This window comes from Somniosus microcephalus, unplaced genomic scaffold (genome assembly GCF_052327205.1).
Source record: "Somniosus microcephalus isolate GS21.2 unplaced genomic scaffold, FLI_Smic_1.0 unresolved_chr1, whole genome shotgun sequence".
Lineage (NCBI taxonomy): Eukaryota > Metazoa > Chordata > Chondrichthyes > Squaliformes > Somniosidae > Somniosus > Somniosus microcephalus.
Window position 1 is genome coordinate 20,074,948 of NW_028225179.1, and position 18,198 is coordinate 20,093,145.

The 18,198-nt window shown below is 47.7% G+C and overlaps 1 non-coding gene across 1 annotated transcript; it reads right to left on the minus strand.

Annotated features, from left to right (window-relative positions):
* Window positions 1-13,188: 13,188 nt before the first annotated feature.
* trnat-agu (transfer RNA threonine (anticodon AGU)) lies at window positions 13,189-13,262 on the minus strand. The gene has a single exon. It is a non-coding gene; the product is annotated as a tRNA-Thr (tRNA).
* Window positions 13,263-18,198: the final 4,936 nt, after the last annotated feature.

The window sequence follows — 18,198 nt, forward strand, 5'->3', positions numbered from 1 at the left end:
CAGACTAATAGAATTGCAATTGTCTGCAATAGGATTGGAAATATTCGTAGTATCTGTGACGACATCAACATTATCTGAATTATGACTATTGTTAATATCCTCAGAAGAAGGCTGGCCACCACAAGGAGCTAAGTCTTTAACTGAAACAGTACTTTCTTTCCCATCTTGGAATCGAATGTGAGCATATTGGGAATTTGCCTCCAACAGCTCCACCTCCTCCACTAAAGGATCATACTTTGACAGTCTAACATGCCGTCGGAGCAGCACAGGTCCCTGCATAGTAAGCCATGAAGGTACCGAATATCCCGTAGTGGATCTCCGCGGATAGTTGAAGAGCCTTTCATGGGGAGTCACATTAGTAGCCGTTGAAAGCAATGATCTAATGGAATGCAGGGCATCAGGCAATACCATTTCCCACTGTGTATTCCTAAGGTTCCGGGATGTCAAAGCCAACATAACTGCCTTCCAGATCACCCCACTGTATCGTTCGCACTGTTCATTACCCTGGGGATTTTACGGGGTAGTTCTGCTAGTAGAAATTCCCCGACTCTGGAGGTATTCCTTCAACTGGGAAGACATAAAAGAACTTCCCTGATCCGAATGGATATACGCAGGCATCCCAAAGATGACAAAAAGTTGAGTGAGACATTTGATAACTGTAGCAGCTGATACATCTGCGCAAGGAAAAGCAAAAGGGAACCTTGAAAACTCATCCACAACAGTAAATATATATCGATTCTGAGTCGTTGAAGGAAGAGGCCCCTTAAAATCAACGCTCAGACGTTCAAAGGGAGAAGTAGCCTTTATAAGATGAGCTCATTGAGGCATAAAGAAATTCGGTTTACACCGAGCACAGACAGAGCATGATGAAGTCATCCGCTTGATGTCTTCAACTGAAAAGGGGAAATTCTTACTGCGTACGAAGTGCATCATCCTCCTAAAACCAGGATGGCACAAAGCATTATGAAGATTAATAAGCGTATCTCCGTGAATCGCAGAACAATAAGCCCTCGACAGTGCATCAGCGGCAACATTATCCTTCCCCGGACGATAAACTATGTCAAAATGGTAGCATGCCAACTCAATCCTCCACCTCATTATTTTATCATTCTTAATCTTTCCAAAATGTTTGACATCAAACATGAAGGACACAGATTTTTGGTCAGTTACCAACGTAAAATGTCGCCCCGATAAATAATGTCTCCATTTATGCAGTGCTTCTACTATTGCATACGCCTCTTTCTCTATTGATGAGTGTCTCTTCTCACTATTGTTCAAAGTACGTGAGAAAAAGGCCACAGGTCTTCCATTTTGGTTCAGAGTAGCCCCAATTGCAAAATCGGAAGCGTCCGTCTCAATCACAAAGGGAACCTGCTCATCAATAGAATGCACAACTGCTCCAAGGATATCCTTTTTAAGATTATCAAAACACATCCTGGCCTCCCATGATAGAGGATATGTCGTAACCCGAATAAGGGGCCGGATCTTCTGCGAGAAGTTTGCAATCCAATTAAAATAATAAGAAAACAGTCCAACAACTTGTTGCAAAGCCTTAGAATTAGTAGGACAAGGTAAATCAATCAGTGGTCGCAGGCGTTCTGGATCTGGTTTAATCTTATTTCCCGAGATATTATACCCCAGTAAATTTACCTCGGTGGTCGAAAAGATACACTTCTCTTTATTGAAAGTTAAGCCAACTTTTTCCGCAGCTTGAAGGAATCTTTCTAAATTAAAATCATGCTCCACCCTTGATTTGCCACACACCGTAATGTCATCTAAATATGAAAAGGTGTCAGAGAGAGAGTTATCACTTATAGAAGCATCCATTGCCCGTTGAAAACAGGCGACACCGTTAGTAACACCAAATGGTACTCGGCAAAACTGATACAGCTTTCTGCCAGCCTCAAAGGCCGTATATGGTTGGTCCCTCTTAACGATAGGAATCTGATGATAAGCACTCTTTAGATCAATAGTGCTAAAAACCTTATATTGAGATACTTTATTGATAAGCTCATCAATCTTAGGCAGGGGGTACGCATCTAATTGAGTATACCTGTTAATAGTTTGAGAGTAGTCTATCACTATTCGCTTCTTATGTCTCTCATTAGTGGTGACAACTAGCGGTGCCCGCCAGGGCGAAAAACTAGGTTCAATGATTCCTTCCGATAAAAGGCGTTGAACTTCAGAATTAATAAATTCTTTATCCTGACTGCTATACCTTCTTGACTTGGTAGCAATTGGCTTACAGTCCGGCATCAAATTGGAAAAAAGTGATAATGGAGAAATGGATAAAGAAGTTAATCCACAAATAGACAAAGGTGGCTTAGTTCCTCCAAAAGAAAGACTGAGAGACTCGTGTAATTGAAGCACATCATGACCAATCAAAATATCCGCACAGAGATTAGGCAGAACAGATAGGCATATATCAGTATACGTATTACCTAGGAGAATTAATTTCACAAGGCAACAACCAGCTACTTGTGAGGTGAGAGTCGTCTGAGCCATACACACCTGATAGGTAACAGGCGAAATTTTCAAACGCTTCTCCCTCACAAACTGAAGACTTATAAAGCTCTCAGTACTGCCCGTATCTATAAGGGCCTTCACTTCTAACCCATTAACTTGGGCCATAACTATAGCTTTGTTTAGGCCATGGGCAAAGGCGGCAGAAACTGATGCAATAAACGACCTATCTAAAGGCTGAATGGTCGCAGAGGAGGCAACCGATTTGCAAACACGTGCGTAATGACCTCTCTTGCCGCATTTACTACACACAGCCTCCTGAGCAGGGCACTTCAGACGTGGGTGCCGGGCGTTCCCGCAAAAATAACACTTCTGAATCCTAGAGGCAACAGCTGCTGAAGTAGAAACTGTTTCGCAATCTGGTAAACCACTCCTATTAAGTCCACATAATTCCTTTTCATCTGGAACTGCCGAAACCATGGTCACAGGCCGATTAAAAAGAGCATAAGAATCCGAACTTCTCTGAGCCAAATCCAATGTAGAGGCTTGCTCAAAAGCACTCTTGAGATCCAAGGTCTTATTTTCTAATAACCGCTGACGAATTGATCTAGACAGTAATCTATTAATAAATGCATCCCGTACCGACTCTTCCTTATATTCTTCTGCCGACACGGCCTTATAATTACAGTTAGCACCAAGGCGCCGGAGTGCTTGTAAATAAGCATCCAAAGATTCTCCCGCCTGCTGCCTATGGGCAGATAAAAGGTGACGTGCAAATACCTCATTTTTGGGTTTAACAAAAAAAATTTCCAATATAGCAATAGCCAATTCATAAGTTTCACAGTCCAAAATATACTTTTACACATCCGGAGCAATGTAGTTGATTAGTATATCCAACTTTAGAGATTGCTGATCCAACACACCCAAAAAGTTTTTAAATGTACGATACCAATGTCTCCATTGATCATCCACTCCTGCAGAATTAGGGTCAGCATTAAATCGCTCTGGTTGAAGATATCGTTCCATTATAGTTTAAGGTTAATAAATTGAGATGAAGAGTTGATTGCCTTTCTAAAGCTAGGCTTTATTAACCATAAAAAACCAGCAGCACATCTTCAACACCCAGTCTCAACCAAAGCTGTGGAGAACTGAATTTAAGATGGCCACCACAGGTCACATGACATCAACTACCAATGGGTTTACAGCATATATCTCAAGGCAGGAAAACAGGCAACCAATTACAATGCTTCTTATAAAACAAGAATAATCACCATCCTACAGTTGAGTGACGTGATGATTGACCAATCCTACAGTTCAGTGACCTGACGGTTGATCAATCGGTGTGTGTGTGGGTGGGCCTTATCATTCCGAACCGTGGTGAGTGGCCGCCATCTTGATTCAAAACTGTTCATTTTTTTCCCCACTTTCTGCGTGTTTCTTTTCAAATCTACATTTCCAGCAAAAAAAAAGTTGCTTTTAAAACACAAATAGTTTTTTAAGCAAGTTAAATCTTTTCTCTAACATCTAGAATTTTCCTACCTTTCACCGCTTTTCCAGGCCTGTAAGCCTGGGCCTCTGTTGCCCAGTCACGCCTGAGCTAGGCACCTGCTGTCGCGCTCAACAAGCGGCTCGATCGCCGCATTCTTTGTGAAGGCTGGAGGGGGCGGGCCTGAGCCGAGCATCGCCACCGCCGCCATCTTAGTAAACGTGGGTGGGGCAGGAGTCCGGCCGGGCCTCACTCGATAGGTTGCGCAGCGGCATCACTCTCTCTGCTCTTGAAGCCGGCTCGGGAGGGGGCTGGGGCTCGGGAGATCGGGTTCATCAGATTGGGGCTCGGGGGGGTGGCGAGGCTCGGGAGATCGGGCCTCGGGAGATCGGGGGGGCGAGCCTTGGGATATCCGGGGGGAGGGGCTCGGGAGATCGGGCCTCGGGCAATCGGGCCTCGGGAGGGCGGGGGGCGGGGCTCGGGAGATCGGGGGTGGGGCTCGGGGGACGGGGGTCGGACTGACGGGGAGCTCCACTCCACTCCTCTCCCCCCTCCCCACTCTCACCCCCCTCCCCCCACTCCCCCTCCCCTCCTCTCCCCCTCCTTCCCCCCTCCCCCTCCTTCCCCCCCTTCTGCCCCTCCTTCTTCCCCCTCCCCCTCCCCTTCATCCCCCCTCCTCCCCCTCCTTCCCCACTCCTCTCTTCTTCCACCCTCCCCCCTCCCCCTTCTTCCCCCTCCTCCTCCCGCCTCCCCTCCCCCTTCTTCCCACCTCCCCACCTCCCCCTCCTTCCCTCTTCCCCCCTCCCCCCTCCCCCTTCTACCCCCATCCCCCTTCTTCCCCCCTCCCCCTTCTTCCCCACTCCCCCTTCTTCCCCATCCCCCTTCTTCCCCCCTTCTTCCAGCCCCTCCCCCTTCTTCCCCGCTCCCCCTTCTTCCCACCTCACCCTTTCCTCTCCACTCCCCTTCCCTCCCCCCACTCACCCTTTCCTCCACTCCTCCCCCTCCCCTTTCCTCCCCCCTCACCCTTCCCCTTTCCTCCCCCCATCCCCCTCCCACTTTCCTCCCCCCTCCCCTTCGCCCTTTCCTCTCCCCTCCCCCTTTCCTCCCCCTCCCCCTTTCCTCCCCCTCCCCCATCCTCCCCCCTCCCCCTTTCCTCCTCCCCTCCCACTTTCCTCCCCCCTCCCCGTTTCCTCCCCCCTCCCCCTTTCCTCCCGCCGCCCCCTGTCCTACCCCCTCCCCTCCTCCCGCCCCCTTAACCCCCTCCAACCCTCCCCTCCCCCTTTCCTCCCCCACCCCCTTTCCTCCCCCCCTCCCCTCCCCCTTTCCTCCCCCCTCCCCATTTCCTCCCCCTCCTCCTTTCCTCCCCCGCCTCCCCCTTCCCCCCTTCCCCCCAGTCGCTCTCTCTCTTCCCCCCAGTCGCTTTCTCTCTTCCCCCCAGTCGCTCTCACTCTTCCCCCCAGTCTCTCGCTCTCTCTCTACCCCCCAATCGCGCTCTCTCTTCCCCACAATCGCTCTCTCTCTCTTCCCCCCAGTCGCTCTCTCTCTTCCCCCCAGTCGCTCTCTCTCTCTCTTCCAACAACAACATGCCCACAAAAGACCCTCGGCACTGCCGGGCACTTCAGCTCGTATGAAATAAATGAGGGTATCAGACAATTCTTCCTCAGACACTGGGGATCTAATAAGCCAACAGTTATAACAAGATATTGTTTATTGTGATGCAGAAAATACAATATTCCATCTTGAAAGATTCAGTTTCAATTCTGTGCAAAACAAACTGTGACCCCAACGTGTTTCTGATAGGCTGCCTTTTAATCTGGCGTCACAAACGCCACCATTCCACCTCAAGGTGATTCAAACCTAATAAACAGAGAAGTCAAGCAGTGAACTGGTATTTGTAGAAAGGGCTGTGAGGCTGTGGAATGCACTGGCCCAGCAAGCAGCAGATTTAAAACAAGCTTTCAAAACCGGCAGCCTGTGGGAGGAAGGGGGGAGAGAGGCAAGAGAGACACAGGAAAGATCAACTTGGAAACTATTGGCCCCGAATCTACTTTAAATCCCCCCACTGTATTTAAACCCATTTAATGTCAGATTCACACATTGATGCATGTGAGCAATATAGGACATTTATCGCTGTCTCTGGTCTAAAATAACTGCTTTATTATTTGATCCCACCCGCTGTGTTTAGGCTCTACCCTGAATATTTACCTCCGACCTAGAATCAGTTTGTAAGCTGGAGACAAGGTTTCTGTAGCCAGCAGGCAAGGAGCAGAAGCTATGGCTGATCTGTGTCATGTGGGAGCAGAACACAATGTTTCTGCTGTTTATTTTCATTACCGTGCAGAATATTCCATACTGTTCTCAACATCTTACATACCATTAAATATCGGAAGTTTTCTTTTATTGTAATGATCGCTGCGATTATTCTGGACTTTGCTGAATTTGCAGCAAATTAAATATCACGAAACCGTCATTGCCAATAATAAACTGGTTCAGCTATTTGAGAATTTAATTTCTGGGATCAGATTTTTTGCGGCTGCGATGGCCGAGTGGTTAAGGCGTTGGATTTGAAATCCAATGGGGTTCGCCCATGAAGATTCGAGTCCCAGCACGCAGCGGGTTCTCTCATCATTGTAATTAATTACTTCTAATAATTATTTTCTTGAATCTGCACCCTCTGGGAGGATTTTGGTATTTTCAATGCCGGTTGTAAGGAAACTAAAGGATTGCCGAGAGACCTGGATCACTTACTTCAAGAAGGTTTGCTGACCGAATTCCAAAAGTGTTCTGCAGACTGTCTGGAAGCTCCAGATAAGGAGGCCTCGATAGTCTCTGAGGAACCTTCGCATACACTCGGTGCTGTCCATTAGCATCAGTCTGTGTAACCATGGGAGAGAGAGAATGGAAAGTCACTGGCAGTCTTGTTTCTGTCAGCAGCAATGGTACAAGAGCTGCCATTCTAAAGTGAAAAGCAGAACACATTCCAGGAGACAGACAAACGGAGTGTAGATCTGGAAGACTGACCAAAAAAACAACAAGGAGAACACCAACACATAATTCATCTCTCCCTCTCCCAAAGCAGAAGAATTGAACATTCTGAGATTTGAGTTACTCCACTGAGGTTGTACAAGTCTCTCTCTGTAAAAATTGTATTATTATTTTAATAAAAAGATTTGTTTGAAAAGTTTAAAGCTTCATTTGCCAAGGAATTTTCTTGTACAATCCGGCTGCATTGGTTCCAAAGGCAGGCCCTGCTTTCGCACAGCTTGCCTGTCGAGAGGTCCCACAGGTCTAAATGTATCGACTGGTTTCAAAGCACCAACTCAGATTATAGCACATGGGACATGTGGCCCAGGAAGAGCGGTGGTAGCAGAGCACACTTAGCAGTGAATGTTGGATTAAGGTAATACCGCAGGAAAATTACAATGAAATTGAAGGGGGAAAGTAAAGGAGGGCTATTGATTGTGGAAGGAAGAAAAATCTGCGTTATGTTTCGGTTTTGAAACGAAGTTGCTGCGGCCAGAACGCAGAGTATTAAACACAATAGGAGCTCGGCGCCCCACATCAACAACTGGAGCTCTGCTCTGACCACAACTAAGTAACGCACGGCACTGCTTAGGAAAGATGGATTGTTGGTGAAGAACCCAAAATCAGCACCACCAGCAATTCAGAAGTGGTGAAATTCGACCCATGCCTCGCAGCGACTGGAGCCTTCATCCAGAATGGGAACTGGTGCAGGGACAGTTATATTTAAAATAATTTTAGCCTTTTACAGGAGAAGAAGCTCACCCCTGGAGATTCATTAAGAAAGGCCCGGCTCGCAATCGAACCCAAGATTTGTTATTTAATAAACAGACGTTTTGCCCAGCTAAGCCATTGGGCCGAACGCTAATGCGACTCCTAACCTCCACTCACTGATGTCTATCAGCTTCCGGTCACTGTCTTCTGGACTCTCAGGCCGTTTCTTATTTCTCCAGCTCTCTTGTCCATTCCACCATGTTTCCCATTTCTGTCTGTATCTCCTGCTTAATTTATCTCAGTGTCAATCTGTGAGGTGATTCTGAATGATTACCCTATGTTTGCGTCTTATCTTCTATCTATATATATAAACGGATACATCTGTCTGACTGTCTGTCTGCCTGTCTATCTGTCTGTCTGTCTGTCTTTTGGTGTGTGTCTGTCCGGCTATGCACTCGAAACTTATAGAGTGTACCTACACGTGCATTACATCAAAAGAAAGCTTACGATTCCAAAACGGTCGTAAGCATATTTACGTTTCGGCCGGACAAAAATTGCACCCGCGGTATCCAAAAAACGTTCAAAATTCCGCTCATTAGCATCTCATTATCTGCTCATTAGCAATAGAGTGACGTCGAGGTCAACCAATCGTACGCCGGGTTCCTAGCGCGTGCGGGCGGGCCCTCCTACAGTCGAGTGATGGGACGATTGACCAATCCTATGCTTCAGTGACCTGATGATCGACCAATCGGTGCGTGTGTGGGCGGGCCTTATCGTTCTGAACCGAGGTGAGTCGCCGTCATCTTGATTCCAAACTTTTCATTTCTTTTTCCGCTTTCTGCGTGTTTCTTTTCAAATCTACATTTCCAGCAAAATAAAGTTCGTTTTAAAAGACAAATTGTTTTTAATAAAAGTTAATTAATTTGTAAATCTTTTGTCTAACCTCTATAATTTTCCAACCTTTCACCCTTTTTCCAGGCCTCAAAGCCTGGGCGTCTGTTGACAAGCCATGCCCGAGCTAGGTGCCTCCCATCGCGATCGACAAAAGGCCAGCAATCACCGCCATCTTTGTGAAGGCTGGAGGGGGCGGGCCTGGGCTGAGCGTCGCCACCGCCGCCATCTTAGTAAAGGCGGGCGGGGCGGGAGTCAGCGTCCGCGTCATCTTCCGCCCGGAGCGCGATTTAAGTCCGGCCGGGCATCACGCGGTAGGTTGCGCAGCGGCGTCTCTCTGGTCTTGAAGCCGGCATGGGCAGGGAGCAGGGCTCGGGAAGGCAAAGCTAATGAGAGCGGGAGGACGGGGCTCCGGTGAGCGGGAGGGCGGGGCTCCGGAGAGCGGGAGGCCGGTGCTTCGGAGGGCGGGGCTTGGGCTGAGCCATGTCAGTGCATCGGGAGGCACAGAGCACCGTGGAGCCATCGGGTCTGCTAGCTCCCCCCCTCCCTTTCTACCCCCACACCCCTGCTCCTCTGCCCTCTTCCTCCACCACCCACCCCTCCCCCCTCTCCCCCCTCCCCTCCCCCCTCTCCCCCCCGCCTCTCCCCCCCTCCTCTCCCCCCTCTCCCCCCACACCCACCACACCCCTCCCCTCCCCTTCCCATTCCCCCTCCCCTGTCCTTCCTTCCCCTCCCCCATCTCCTCACCTCCCCTCCCCCACCCCCCTCCCCCTCACCTCCCCCTCCCCTCCCCGCTACCCCCTTCCCTCCCTCTCCCCCTACCCCCCTCCCCTCCCTCCCCCCCAAACCCACCCCCACCCGCCCTCCCCTCCCTCCTCCTCCCCTCCCACCCCCACCCCCCTCCCCTCCCTCCCCCTCCACCCCACCCATCCACTCCCCCCCACCCCCCAACCTCCCCTTCCCAACCACCTCCCCTCCCCACCCTCGCACCCCACCCCCCCACTCCCCTACGCCTCAACGTCTCCACCCCCTCCCCCTCACCCCCTTCCCCCATCCCCCTCCCTCCCCCCTTCCCCCCTCCCTTCCCCCTTCCCCCCGCTCCCCCCTTACCCCACTCCCCTCCCTCCCCCGAACCCTTCCTCCACCTCCCCACTATCCCTCCCCTCCCACCCCCACTCCCCCACCCCCACCTTCCCCCAACCCCCCACCCCTCCACCCCTCCCCTCCCCCCACCCCTCCACCCCTCGCCTCACCCCCCAACCCCCCACACCTCCCCCCTCCCCCCTCCCCTCCCCTCCCAGCCCCTCTCCTCCCCCTTCACCCCTCCCCTCCTCGCAACCCCTCCCCACCTCCCCTCCACACCTCCCCTCCCCCCTCCCCTCCCCGCCGTCCCCTCCCCCACCCCCCCAACTCCCTCCCCTACCCACCCGCCCCAAACCCCTCCCCCTCCTCCCCCCTCTGCTCCACCCCTCCCCCCAGTCGCTCTCTCTCTTCCCCCCAGTCACTCGCTCTTTCTCTCTTCCCCCAGTCACTCGCTCTCTCTCTCTCTTCCCCCCCAGTCACTCGCTCTTTCTCTCTCCCCCCAGTCGCTCACTCTCTCTCTCTCCCCCCCAGTCGCTCGCTCTCTCTCTTTACCCCCAGTCGCTCGCTCTCTCTTTCTCTTCCCCCCAGTCGTTCTATCTCTCTCTTCCAACAACAACATTCCCTCAAAAATCCCCTCGGCACTGCCGGGCACTTCAGCTAGTCTCTATATATATAAAGCGGTTCATAACGTTTTGTCTCTCCGGCTATATGTTCGAAAGATATAGAGCGTACCTACGCGTGCGTTACCTCCAAGGAAAGCTTACGCTTCCAGGACGGTCGTAAGCATATTTACTTTTTGGTCGGATAAAAATTGTTCGCACGTTATACAAAAAACCTTCAAAATTACGCTCAGTATCTGCTAATTAGCATTGATTGACTGACGTCAAGGTTCGACCAATCCAGTGCCGTCATGATTGACCAATCCTGCAGTTCAGTCACCTGATGGTTGGCTAATTGCTGCGTCTGTGGGCGGGACTAATGATTTTGAACCCAGGCTTCGGGCAGCCATTGCTTGAGCTACTTGCAGCTTAAAATCTGCGAATCCAGCTTCGAAAAAGTTGGTATCTCTTTTAAAAATAGCATAAGATTTACCAAAAACGTTTTATAAGTACTTTCACATTCATCTTTGAAGGTATTAAAAGGTAAAAATGTTGCCTGGCAGCAGATTCACAGAGGGGCACAGAGAAAGGGCCCGAAAGCCTGGGACTCGATTAAAAATGTTGCCCGGCAGCAGATTCACAGAGGGACACAGAGACAGGCCCGAAAGCCTGGGACTCGGTTTAAACCGCCCGGACCAATACAGCCCTGGCAACGCGGGGCGCCCCCAGCCAGTATGAAATAAATGAGATGATCAGACAATTCTTCCTCAGACACTGGGGAACTAATAAGCCAACAGTTATAACAAGATATTGTTTATTGTGATGCAGAAAATACAATATTCCATCTTGAAAGATTCAGTTTCAATTTTGTGCAATAGAAACTGTGACGCCAACGTGTTTCCATAGGCTGCCTTTCAATCTGACGTCACAAACGCCACCATTCCACCTCAAGGTGAATCTGATCTAATAAACAGAGAGGTCAGGCACTGAAAGGGTATTTGTAGAAAGAGTTGTGAGATTGTGGAATGCAGTGGCCCAGCAAGCAGCAGGTTATAACAAGTTTTTAAAACCGGCAGCCTGTGGGAGGAAGGGGGGAGAGAGGGATGAGAGACACAGGAAAGATCAACTTGGAAACTATTGGCCCCGAATCTACTTTAAATCCTCCCACTGTAGTTAAACCCATTTAATGTCAGATTCACACATTGATGCATGTGAGCAATATAGGATATTTATTGCTGTCTCTGGTCTAAAATAACTGCTTTATTATTTGATCCCACCCGCTGTGTTTAGGCTCTACCCTGAATATTTATCTCCGACCTAGAATCAGTTTGTAATCTGGAGACAAGGTTTCTGCAGCCGGCGGGCAGGGAGCATAGGCTGTGGCTGATCTGTGTCATGTGGGAGCAGAACACAATGTTTCTGCTGTTTATTTTCATTACCCTGCAGAATATTCCATACTGTTCTCAACATCTTACATACCGTTAAATAATGGAAGTTTTATTTTATTGTAATGATCACTGTGATTCTTCTGAACTTTGCTGAATTTGCAGCAAATTAAATATCACAAAACCGTCATCGCCAGTAATAAACAGGGTCAGCGATTTGAGAATTTAATTTTGTGGAGCAAATAACTTTGCGGCTGCAATGGCCGAGTGGTTAAGGCGTTGGACTTAAAATCCAATGGGGTTTCCCCACGCAGGTTTGAGCCTGGCTCGCCGCGGGTTCTCTCATTAATGTAATTAATTACTTCTATTAATTTATTTTCGTTAATCTGCTCCCTCTGGAAGGATTTTGGAATTTTCAATGCTGGTTTTAAGGTAACTAAAGGATTGCCGATAGACCTGGATAACTTACTTCAAAAAGGTTTGCTGACCGAATTCCAAAAGTGTTCTGCAGATTGTCTGGAAGCTCCAGATAAGGAGGCCTCGATAGTCTCTGAGGAACCTTCGCATACACTCGGTGCTGTCCGGTAGCATCAGTCTGTGTAACCATGGGAGAGAGAGAATGGAAAGTCACTGGAAGGATTGTTTCTGTCAGCAGCAATGGTATAAGAGCAGCCATTCTAAAGTGAAAAGCAGAACACAGTCCAGGAGACAGGCAAACGGAGTGGAGATCTGGAAGACTGACCAGAAAAACAACAAGGAGGACACCAACACATAATTCATCTGTCCCTCTCCCGAAGCAGAAGAATTGACCATTCTGAGTTTTGAGTTGCACCACTGAGGTTGTACAAGTCTCTCTCTGTAAAACTTGTATTATTATGTTAATAAAACGATTTGTTTGAAAAGCTTAAAGCTTCATTTGCCAAGGAATTTTCTTGTACAATCGGGCTGCATTGGTTCCAAAGGCCGGCCCTGCTTTCGCAGAGCTTGCCTGTCGAGAGGTCCCGCAGGTCTAAATGTATCGACTGGTTTCAAAGCACCAACACAGATTGGGGCGTATGGGACATGTGGCCCAGGAAGAGCGGTGGTAGCAGAGCACACTTAGCGGTTTAAGTGGCTGAAAGTGAATGTTGTATTAAGGTAATACCGCAGGAAAATTACAATGAAATTGAAGGGGGAAAGTAAAGGAGGGCTATTGATTGTGGAAGGAAGAAAATTCTGCGGTATGTTTCGATTTCAAACTGAAGTTGCTGCTGCCAGAATGCAGAGCATTAATCACTATACGAGCATGGCGCCACACATCAACAACTGGAGCTCTGCTCTGACCACAACAAAGTTACGCATGGCACTGCTTAGGAAAGATGGATTTTTGGTGAAGATTCCAAAATCAGCACCGCCAGAATTTCAGAAGTGGTGAAATTCGACCCATGACTCGCAGCGACTGGAACCTTCATCCAGAATGGGAACTGGTGCAGGCACAGTTATATTTAAAAGAATTTTAGCCTTTTCACACGAGAAGAACCTCACCCTTGGAGGTTCATTAAAATAAAGGCCCCGCTGGGAATCGAACCCAGGATCTCCTATTCACTAGACAGACACTTTGACCAGCTAAGCCACGGGGCCAAATGCTGACACAACTTCTCGCCTCTACTCACTGATGTCTATCAGCTCCCGTTCACTGTCTTCTGGACTCTCAGGCCGTTTCTTATTTCTCCAGCTCTCTTGTCCATTCCGCCATGTGTCCAATTGCTGTCTGTATCTCCTGCTTAATTTATCTCAGTGTCGATCTGTGAGGTGATTCTTAATGATTACCCTATGTTAATGTCTTATATGAAATGAATGAGGGGATCAGACAATTCTTCCTCAGACACTGGGGAACTAATAAGCCAACAGTTATAGCAAGATATTGTTTATTCTAATGCAGCAAATACAATATTCCATCTTGAAAGATTCAGTTTCAATTCTGTGCACAAGAAAATGTGACCCCAACGTGTTTCCAATAGGCTGCCTTTTAATCTGACGTCACAAACGCCACCATTGCACCTCAAGGTGATTCATAACTAATAAACAGAGAAGTCAAGCACAGAAAGGGTATTTGTAGAAAGGGTTGTGAGACTGTGGAATGCACTGGCCCAGCAAGCAGCAGATTTAAAACAAGTTTTAAAAACCGGCAGCCTGTGGGAGGAAGTGGGGAGAGAGGCAAGAGAGACACAGGAAAGATCAACTTCGAAACTATTGATACCGGATCTACTTTAAATCCCCCCAGTGTATTTAAACCCATTTATTGTCTGATTCACACATTGATGCATGTGAGCAATATAGGACATTTACCGCTGTCTCAGGTCTAAAATAACTGCTTTATTATTTCATCCCACCCGCTGTGTTTAGGCTCTACCCTGAATATTTATCTCCGACCTAGAATCAGTTTGTAATCTGGAGACAAGGTTTCTGCAGCCGGCGGGCAGGGAGCAGAGGCTGTGGCTGATCTGTGTCATGTGGGAGCAGAACACAATGTTTCTGCTGTTTATTTTCATTACCCTGCAGAATATTCCACACTGTGCTCAACATCTTACATACCGTTAAATATCGGAAGTTTTCTTTTATTGTAATGATTACTGCGATTCTTCTGGGCTGAATCTGCAGCAAATTAAATATCACGAAACCGTCATCGCCAATAATAAACAGGGTCAGCGATTTGAGAATTTGGGATCAGGTATTTTGGTGGCTGCGGTGGCCGAGTGGTTAAGGCATCGGCTTTGAAATCCAATGGGGTTTCCCCACGCAGATTCAAGCCCTGCTCACAGCGCGTTTTCTCATTATTGTAAGTAATTACTTCAATTATTTTTTATTGTAATTAATTACTTCAGATAATTTATATTCTTCTATCTGCTCCCTCAGGGAGGATTTTGGAATTTTCAATGCCGGTTTTAAGGAAACTAAAGGATTGCCGTGAGACCCGGATCAGTTACTTCAAGAAGGTTTGCTGACCGAATACCAAAAGTTTTCTGCAGATTGTCTGGAAGCTCCAGATAAGGAGGCCTCGAGAGTCTCTGAGGAAACTCTGCATACACTTGGTATACCATGGGAGAGAGAGAATGGAAAGTCACTGGAAGGCTGGTTTCTGTCAGCAGCAATGGTACAAGAGCAGCCATTCTAAAGTGAAAAGCAGAATACAGTCCAGGAGACAGGCCAGGAGACAGACAAACGGAGTGGAGATCTGGAAGAATGACCAGAAAAACAACAAGGAGGACAGCAACACATAATTCATCTCTCCCTCTCCCGAAGCAGAAGAATTGACCATTCTGAGTTTTGAGTTGCACCACTGAGGTTGTACAAGTCTCTCTCTGTAAAACTCGTATAATTATAATGTTAATAAAACGATTTCTTTGAAAAGTTTAAAGCTTCATTTGCCAAGGAATTTTCTTGTACACTCGGGCTGCATTGGTTCCAAAGGCCGGCCCTGCTTTCGCAGAGCTTGCCTGTCGAGAGGTCCTGCAGGTCTAAATGTATCGACTGGTTTCAAAGCACCAACTCAGATTGGGGCGTATGGGACATGTGGCCCAGGAAGAGCGGTGGTAGCAGAGCACGCTTAGCGGTTTAAGTGGCTGAAAATAATGTTGTATTAAGGTAATACCGCAGGAAAATTACAATGAAATTGAAGGGTGAAAGTAAAGGAGGGCTATTGATTGTGGAAGGAAGAAAAATCTGCGTTCTGTTTCGGTTTCAATGCGAAGTTGCTGCGGCCAGAACGCAGAGCATTAATCACTATACGAGCACGGCGCCACACATCAGCAACTGGAGCGCTGCTCTGACTACAACAATACACAGAGAGGTCAAGCAGTGATAGGTTATTTGTAGAAAGGGCTGTGAGACTGTGGAAAAAAACTGGCTCAGAGCAGCAGATTTAAAACAAGGTTTAAAAACTGGCAGCGTGTGAGAAGAAGGGGAGAGAGGCAGGGCAGCCACAGTTAACATCACCTTGGAATCCACTGGCCCCGAATCTGCTTTAAATCCCCCCACTGTATTGAAACACATTTAATGTCATATTCACACATTGATGCATTTGAGCAATATATGAGATTTAACGGTGTCTCTGATCTAAAATATCTGCTTTAATATGCGAAACTATCATGGCCGAGATTAAACCCGCAGTGCAGGATTAGCAGCTCTTTGCTATCGGAGTGTGGTTCACGTTTTGGGAATTCACATCAATTAAAATGCAAGAGGTACCGGATTCAAATCCCAGACGCGCTCTAACATTTTAGTAGAACCACTTTCCTCGGCCTGGAGACATTCCACAAGTCTTCAACTAATAAACGCCAGAAAATCAGCAAGTGTTCAGTATATTGTAAGAAAACGGCAATTATATTCTTTAAAGCAGGAGTTCAGTACCAGAAGTGCCGAAGCTGTGAGGTCAATATGTAAATCCGTTTGCTTCCAGAAGCCTGCTCCATATTTTCCACATTCTCAATCTGGGAGCCCGGGCAGGACATGAGGTAAAGGGACTTTATTAAAGGTTGTTTATACGGTTTGGAAACAGAAATACTGAAATAAAAGGGATTTTTGGATGCGTCCTTTTGGATAATGTTAAATCGAGGTTGGTGAGTCATTAAAGTCTCAGGACTGTTAATCCAGTTGGAAGATATGTGGCATGAAAATGTTAGTCCCCAACTTAGACAATATTTTCTCTCCCTGTTTGTTAAAATTCTCCCACTTTCTCAAAGTAATATTTCACACAGCTCTAATGGAAAGATGATGGAATCGAGAGCTCCTTCCTCCTTTCTCACATTCATCCCTCTTTGCTTCATTCCCATCCTCCTTTTTCGCAGTTTCCTGCCTCATTGGACAAGGAGCCTGTCTTTGATGTTAACTCTGTGATCGACATCTTATCAGTTCCAGTCCTAACCTCGTCTTCTTGCAGATTTATTGAAATCTATTTGATGGAAACTCTCGAAAATATAATAAAACCGCCCATTTAATGCCTGTGTGTTAAACAGGCGTTTTAATGGCGAGGGAAATATTACAGGAACAGAACAACTCCTGCAGCAATAGAAATCGAGTCAGTGCCCAGCTCTGCTGTTCGGGGCAATCCTCGCCTCCTCCTTTTTCATTTTCACCTTGGTGGGAAAAGCTGAGAGCGAACTCCAATCTACACGGGCTTTACACTGGTTAACAGACAGAAAACAAAGAGTAGGAATAAACGGGTCTTTTTAAGGATGGCAGGCTGTGACTAGTGGGGCACCGCGAGGATCGGTGCTCGGGCCCCAGCTATCCAAAATCTATATCAATGATTTGGATGAGGGTACTAAGTGTATCATTTCCAAATTTGCGGATGATACAAAGCTAGGTGACAGTTTCCGTTGTGAAAAGGATGTGAATGAACAAGCTTTAAGGTGGTCTCGAAAGGCTCAGTGAGTGGGCGAGAACATGGCAGATGGAATATAACGTGGATAAATGTGAAGTTATCCACTTTGGTAGAAAAAACAGAAAGGCAGAGAATTTCCTCAATTGTGAAAAATTGGGGAATGCAGATGCTTAAAAGTGACTTGGGTGTCCTTGTATATGGGTCACTGCATGTGAATGTGCAAGTGCGGCAAACCACTTGCAAGGCAAATGGTATGCTGCCCTTCATTACAAGAGGATTTGAGTAAAGGAGTAAAGAAGTCTTACTCCAATTATATAGGGCCTTGGTGAGGCCACACCTGGAGTACTGTGTACAATTTTGGTCTCCTTTCCTCAGGAAGGATATAATTGTCATAGAGGGAGTGCAACGAAGGTTTATGAGATTAATTCCTGGGAAGGCAGGATTGTCGTATAAGAATAGATTGAGTAAACTAAGCCTGTGTTCTCTTGAATTCAGAAGAAGGAGAGGGGATCTCATTGAAGCATACAAAATGATTACAGGGCTTGATATGGTGGATGCTGGGAGGATGTTTCCCAAGGCTGGGGATTCTAGAACCAGGGACCACAGTCTCAGGATAAAGGGTAGGCCATTCAGGACTGAGATGAGAAGACATTTCATCACACAGAGGATGGTAAATCTTTGCAATTCTTTACCCCAGAGGGGTCTGGAGGCTCAGTCATTGGGTATATTCAAAACAGAAGTCGATAGATTTCTGCCTAGTCAGGGCATCAAGGGATATGGCGACAGGGCCATTGCCGGGAGCGGTGAGAGCGGAGGTTCAGTGAGTATTTAAACTCACTTTCGCGGGTTTTTTTTGCACAAGCCATTGTAGGGAGCGGTGGGACCGGAGGTTCAGTGAGGATTTAAACTCACTTTCGCGGGCTTTTCTTCACAGGCCATTGTTGGGAGATACCGAAAGTGTGAGAGATCATTACAGGATCCGGCAGCGCTGCCTCGGTTAATAGCAATTGTTCGGAGCCGCATTTCAGACGCGGCAACAAACCCATGAATTTGTTTGCTGTTCCCCAGCTCCGGGAGTGAGTGAGACCCGCGACAGCAGCGAAGTTCTGGCCGCCTGTCCGGCCCCGCTCTCTCCAAGCACTCGCTACCGGCAGACAGCAGCGATTGCAGCCTCAGAGAGAGTAAACTGCCCAT